This window comes from Sorex araneus, chromosome X (assembly GCF_027595985.1).
Source record: "Sorex araneus isolate mSorAra2 chromosome X, mSorAra2.pri, whole genome shotgun sequence".
Classification (NCBI taxonomy): domain Eukaryota; kingdom Metazoa; phylum Chordata; class Mammalia; order Eulipotyphla; family Soricidae; genus Sorex; species Sorex araneus.
The window spans coordinates 134,428,876-134,436,762 of NC_073313.1; positions in this window are offsets into that span (position 1 = coordinate 134,428,876).

Genomic DNA, 7,887 nt, shown 5'->3' on the forward strand with positions numbered 1-7,887 from the left:
TATCTCGCCCACACAGCAGAGCCTGGCATGCTACCGTGGCGTATTGCTATCAATATGCCAAAAACAGTAACAACAAATCTCATGGTGGAGACGTTACTGGTGCCCGCTCGAGCAAATTGATGAGCAATGGGATGACAGTGACAGTGAAAGTGACAGCTTGTGGAGGTCGATGTGGAGGTCTCGTCCTGTTCAGCAGGGAGAACCCTTCGTGGGGCTGAGAAGGGGACGCAGCTGAATGTACAGACACAGAGCCCGGAGGAGGGAGAAAAGGCGTTTATTCTATGGCAGTTACAGTATTTATACCTCCCTGCTGGGAGGAGGTGGTATAGTATGCATGCCGGGACCCCCAATAGAAATGCAGGGTGTGGCACGGGCTTTAGCTAGTGATAAACAAATGCTGATAGGATAAGATCAGTAAGTTAAAATGGCTCCCTACAACAGCTGTGAAAAGTTTTTTTTGAAAGGAGGCACCTCATCTGATGCTCCTCCTGGTGCTACACTTAGGGATCAATCTTGGTGGCATTTGGAGGGCAATATGGGGTGCTGGGTCTCAAACCTGGTTCTGGCTGTGTAGAAGGAATATGCCTTACCCACTGGAATATGCCATCTCGGTGGCACCTGTTCTTGAAAGTTTTAAATCTAAAAAAAGTTTAAAATCTACATTTAAAACTGAGTTATTTCGGGCCGGAACGATAGTACAGCGGGTAGGGCATTTGCCTTGCACGCGGCCGACCTGGGTTCGATCCCCGGCATCCCATATGGTCTCCCCAGCACCGCCAGGAGTAATTCCTGAGTGCAGAGCCAGGAGTAACCCCTGTGCATCGCTGGGTGTGACCCAAAAAGAAAAAAAACTTAGTTATTTCTATATACAACTTTATATATAAAAGCATTCCATCTATAAACTTAGAGTTCTATTTTTTGAAATTTAGTTACCATGAGATGCAGTTACAAAACTTTCATGATCGGGTTCAGTCATACAATGTTCCAACTCAATCCCTCCACCAGCGTACATTTCACACCACCAATACCCCCGCTCCCAGTATCCCTCCTGCCAACCCCCACCCCAAGCCTGCTACTATGGCTGGCACTTTTCTTCTTTGTCTCTCTTTATTTCCCTCAGTCCTTGAGGTAGGTTTCCAAAGGTGGACCAGTCCTCCTGTCCCTTATTTATACTGTCCTTAGGTGTTAGTGTCATACTGTTTTTTTTTTTCATATCCCACAAATGAGTGCAGTCATTCTATGTCTGTCCCTCTCTTTCTGACTTCCTTCACTCAGCATAATACTCTCCATGTTCAACAATTCATAAGCGAATTTCATGACTTCATTTTTTCTAACAGCTGTACAGTATTCCATTGTGTTGATGTAGCATAGTTTCTTTAACCAGTTGTCCGTTCTTGGGCACTTGGGTTGTTTCCAGATTCTGGCTATTGTGAACAATGCTGCAGTGAACAAATAGTGCAGATGTTATTCTGCTTTGTGTTTTTGCACCCCAGAGGTATATTCCCAGAAGTAGTATTGCTGGGTCAAATGAAAGCAAAATTTCTAGATTTTTGAGGAATGCCCATATTGTTTTTCCAAAAGGCTGGACCAGTTGGCATTCCCTCCAACAGTGAATGAGAGTCCCTTTCTTCCTGCATCTGTACCAGCACTGGTTCTTATTATTTTTGCTATGTGCCAGTCTCTGTGGTGTAAGGTGATATCTCATTTTTATTTTGATTTATATATCCCTGATGTTAGCGATATAGAGCATTTTTTCATGTGTCTTTTAGCTATTTGTGTTTCTTCTTTGAGGGAGTTTCTGGTCATTTCTTCTCCCCATTTTTTGATGGTGTTGGAGGTTTTTTCTCATAAAGTTCTACCAGTGCCTTATATATCTTGGATATTAACCCCTTATCTGATAGGTATTGTAAATAAGTTTTCCCATTCAGTTGGTTGTCTGTTTCTTGGTCACTGTTTATTTTGAGGTGCAGAACATTCTTAGCTTAATGTGGTCCCATTTGTTTATCTTTGCTTCTACTGGCTTTATCAATGGTGTTTAATCTTTAAAGATGCTTTACCTTCAATGTTTTGAAGGATTTTTCTGATATTTTCCTCCATGGATTCAGGTCTGATATTGAAGTCTTTAATCCACTTTAATCTGACTTTGGTGCCTGGCATTAGACAGAGATCAGAGTTCAGTTTTTGCATGTAGCTGTCCAGTTTCCCAGCATCAATTGTTGAAGAGGCTTTCTTTGTTTCTTTGAGGGTCTGTGTCAGTTTTCAACTCTATTCCTTCTAAGATTGGGGACAAGACAAGTTTGCCCACTCATACCACTTACATTCCATATAGTACTGGAAGTACTTTCCATAGTAGTCAAAGCCATCCACCAAAAGCCCACATAAAGCATTATTCTTAATGGGGAAAAACTAAAAGCCATCCCTCTAAGATCAGGCACAAGACAAGGTTGCCAACGTTTTCCACTACTATTCAATATAGTACTGGAAGTACTTGTCATAGCAGTTTAAGAAGAAAAAAATATCAAGGGCATCCAGATCATAAAGGAAGAAGTCAAGCTATCACTATTTACAGATGATATTATACTATACTTAGAAAATCCTCAAGACTCAACAACAACAAAAAAAAAACCCAAGGAACAATAGGTTTGTATAGTAAAACGGCAGGTCACAAAATCAATTCCCAAAAGTCCATGGATTTCCTATATACAAATAACTAAAGAGAAGAAAAAGCTTTTAAAATGTCCTGTTCACAATTGACCCTCAGAATATCAAGTACCTCACAATCAGTTAAATTGAAGAGGTGAAGGAACTGTGGAAAGAAAACTACAAAACACTGCTTCAGGAAGTGAAAGAGGACACGAGGAAATGGAAACACGTCCCCTACTCATGAATTGGAAGGATTAACATCGTCAAAATGGCAATACTCCCTAAAGTGTTGTACAGATTCAATGCAGTCTCTATAAGGATACCCATACATTTTTTAGAGAAATAGACAAAAAACACTCCTGAAATTCATCACTGTCACTGACACTGTTATCCTGTTGTTCATCAGTTTGCTTGAGTAGGAGCCAGTAATGTCTCCATTCATCCCTCTCACGTGCTAGTGTAGCCCAATGGCGTATCGGGGCTCTCTCAGGATCAGGGGAATGAGGACCATTACTGTTTTTGGCATATCGAGTACTCCACGGTAGTTTGCCAGGCTCTGCTGAGCGGGCGGGATACTATTGGTAGCTTGCTGGGCTTTCTGAGAGGGACGAAGGCTTTTGGGGTGGCCTCTAATGGCCTTTACAGGTCTTCCCAGCTTTTGGTCGACTGGTGATTTAATAGATGTGTTTATATATCTTAGAAACATTCCATTAAGAATAAACAAATGTAGGACCGGAGTAATAGCACTACAGGTAGGGTATTTGCCTTACACGTATCCAACCTGGGTTTGATCCCCAGTATCACATAAGGTCCCATAAGCCCTTCCAGGAGTTCAGAACCAGGATTAAGTCCAACAATTACTCCCCACGAATAGCTAAAGCAATCCTTGGGGAAAAGAAGACAGGAGGCATCACTGTTCCCACTTCAAACTATACTACAGAGTAGTAGTGACCAAAACAGCATGGTATTGGAATAGAGACAGACCCACATATGTACTAATTTTTTAAAACAGAATGCATTTTATATCATTTTCTTAATTAATATAGCTATTACCTGTAGCAAAATGTTTCATAGAAGCATTTTAAAAGGCAATTTTTAAATGCTTATTCTTAAAACAGCTGATTGAAATCATTTTTCCCTCTCAGTAACAAAATATTAATTGTGTGGAATTTCATAATCCCTCTGCTATGTAGAAGTTCCCTTACTGATTGGAATTTTTAAATAACAAAACGGTTTATATTTTAGATGCTTTTTATTTGATTAATGAGATGATTTTATGGGGTTTCCCCTTATATTTTGCCTATATAGTGTATTATGTGAAATTGATTTCACTTGTTAAAATTATCTAGCATATTTTGGATAAATATCAAGAGATAGTGTTATGTTTTAAATTTCTTTTTATTATTGCTAATATCTTGTTAACATTGGTGATGGTGAATGGGCACTGGTGGAGGGGTGGGTACTTGACCATTGTATGACTGAAACGGAAGCATGAAAGTTTGTAATTCTGTAACTGTACCTCACAGTGATTCATTTAAAAAAATAAAATTACAAAATATAAAAATATCTTGTTCAATTTTTAAAATCTGTCACATATATTTATAGACTTGGGGTTCTTCAGAGAAACAGAATTATAGATTCTCTCCCTCACTCTCATGTGTGTATGTGTTTATAGGGACTGTAGTAATGACCTACACTGTTATAAAGAATGAGAAATCCAAAACTCACAATACGCATGATGAAGATAGAGTAAAACCAGTATTTTAATACATTCTTAGTCTAAAGGCCTAAAAGTCGTGGGAGCCAATGAACAATGGGATGCAATGGCATAATTTCCAGTTGGAGAATAGAAGATTTGATGAGATGTTCCAGTTCAACATCAAGATAAGAAAAAAAAAAGGTAATCCCTCCTTTTTTTGCCTTTTGTTCTACCCAGGTCCTCAAACAATTAGATGATTTGACATTGGAAAGGGTAGTCGACTTTGCTGAATTCACTAGTTCAAAGGACACTACTTCTAGAAACACCTTAATATGCTGATCTTGAAATAATGTTTAACTAGTTAATACACTCAAGTTAATGCATATATTAATAATCTTATGTTCATTCCATGGCAATATGGCACACATATGTTATCTTAAACAATAATCACTACCAACACAGGGTCATACTTCCTGTGATACAAATATCCTGCATACAACAGAAAACATATGGAAGAGTGACAGGCTTTGAATTCGATTTTTTTAAATACCATAACTTAATTGCTATAATATAAACTTAATACTTGAAAATACCATGGTTAAAGTCGATACTATTTGGGATGGAGAGATATTGCAGTGGGTAAGGTGATTGATTTGCATGCAGCCAACCTTGGTTTGATCCCTGGCAGTGCATATGACTCCTGGATCATTTCTAGGAGTGATGCCTAAACAAAGACCCCAAAGTAATTGCTGAGTACCTCTGGTTATGGCCAAAAATGTTGGGCTGGACACATAGAACAAGGATTAAGGCAACTGATTTTCATGTGTCTGTCTCCAGTTTGATCCCTGGCACTGCATAAGGTCCACTGAGATCCTCCAGGAGTGATCCCTGAGTGCAGAGCCAGGAGTAACTTCTAAGCATCACCAGGTATAGCCCCAAACCAAAAACAGTCTACAAAATTTACAATGTGTAATATACATTAAATATATCCACAGCAAATTTAGGATAAATAGCCATGACAAGTACAATTCTTGTTTCTGTTACTACTCAGTGGGAACAGCTAATCGATATAACTCATTATGTATTTTATTTGTCTTTAGCAAGTGCCACAGAAGGTCATGTTTCTTTAACCAGTGGGGCTATCCAAAACTGTATATTTTAAAGGTCAGGGACATTACTAATTTAGCCTGGATCGGAAAAGGGTTGTTGTAAATTTCAATTTATCTTAATTATAGAACATGGAAAAACAGAGAAAAACCCTTGGTAGTCAAGATAAATCACAGCAACCAACTTTGAAACACATTATATAAAACAATTACATAAGTCATTATCTAAGACCAGGTAAAGTAGTTTTGACTGCCATAGTTTCTTTGCTTGTTGGCTTGGGAGGAGGGCACAATGGTTGGGTGGATAATATTAATTTCCTGCTCAATCCAATTATATGTCAGTTGAAACATCCTTCCATTTGGAGCTACAAACCCTAGGTTAACAGAGCATAAAGTCATAGAAACAAGAATAAGTCTTGCTAGAGGGTTACTAGGGGTATTGATTGGTGCCACTTTTATTCTGACCCCGATTCCTTAATCCATAAATCCTGGCTATGGGGAAAATAGCAACATATTGATTGCTGATGCAAAGCACATTCAACTTTTTGAGGTATCTTGTCCTATTTATGTAAGGTAATTGACACCCAGATCGTATTGAAACTCGACCTTTAAAAAAAGTCATTACAACATTCCATAAAACCAAATACTTCAGAATGGCAGGAAACATGGCAAAACCGGTGAATTATATGAACATTGTCTCATTTTTAAAAAAGTAAGAGTAAGTCACAAAAAAGAAGTCACAGTACTTTTGCTTGAAATGAATTTCTTAATCACCGTCAATGCTGTGCAGTATTCCATGCTGTGGATTTAGTATTATGAAGTAATGTAGTTTTGACTACCACAGGTTTTTTTTTTTTTGCTTTTGGAGTCACACCCGGCAACGCCCAGGGGTTACACCTGCTCTGTACTCATGAATCACTCCTCCTGGTGCTCAGGGAACCATATGGGATGCTGGGAATCAAACCTGGGTCGGCCGTTTGCAGGGAAAATGCCTACCCGCTGTGCTATCGCTCCAGCCCCGACTACCACAGTTTTGAGCTCTGCATGCAGAGAAGCCAGAAACATATCCAAAATAAGTGACTAGTCAAAATGGCATTGGATCATTAAAGATACCTCAAATTTCAGTATCACAAAGTGTTCTACCTATATTTTCTTCAATATACCTTAAAAATGTAGGTCTGATATTAAGATATTTAATCCACTTTGGTATAAGAAAGGGATACAAATTAATTTCTTGCACGTGATTTATCAGTTTTACAACACCATTTATTGAAGAGACTTTCCTTGCTCTACTTCATACATTTTCTTCCTTTGTCAAAGATTAAGTGTCCATATACATGAATATCTGTCTCAGGACTCCTACTTTTATTCCATCGGTTTGAGAGTTTGCCTGTGTTCTAATACCATGCTGTTTTGTTTATTACAGTTTTATAGCATAGTTTCAACTTGGGGAGAGAGAAACCTACCATGATTTTTCCTGGTATTTCATTGGATACATAGGGGGTTTAGTACTCCATAAAAACATAGACAGCATTTGATCTGTGTCTTTTAAAATTTTGGAGTATTTTTACAGTAACAATAGGTCTCATTCCCCTGACCCTGCAAGAGCCTCGAATTGTTGGGAAATTCAAGTAAGGAGAGGCTGCTAAAATCTCAGGGCTGAGTGTAATAGAGACGTTACTGGTGCCTGCTCGAGTAAATCGTTGAACAACAGAATGACAGTGGGAATTTTTACAGGGACTGCATTAAATCTGTATCATGCTTTAATCAAGATTGCTATTTTGACATTATTAATTCTTCCAATCCATCAACAGAGCATGTGTTTCCATTTTGTATCTTCTTGTATTTCTTTTGTAGTGATCTGTAGTTTTGCTGTATAAATTCTTTCACCTCTATTGTTGAGTCTTAGGTACTTGATTTTCTGAGACACAATTGTAAGTGTAATAGTTTATAAAATTTCTCTACTTTAACTTCTTTATCAGTATTTGCATGTAAAAAGTCACAGATTTCTGTGCAATGCTATTGGCAAAAACTAAGCAAAATGAAGCAGAGATAAACAAATGGGACTATATCAATATAAATAACTTCTACACCTTAAAAGACATGATGACCAGAATAAAAGGACACCCACAGAGTGGGAGAAAATATTTGCTACCTATCATCAGATAAAGTGTTAATATAAAAGATAAATAAAGCACTGGTAAAAATTTACAATAAATCCAACCTCATCAAAAAAATGGGGAAGACATGAACTGAAACATCCTCAGATAAGACATACAGATGGCAAAGGGTATATGAAAATTGCTCTGCATCACTTATCATCAGGTAGTTTATAAATCAAAACAATAGCACAATATTATCTCACTGATGTGAGACTGGTAAACATCACAAAGCATGAAAATACCAGTGTTTGTGCAGATGTGGGGGGGGAAGGAAAGC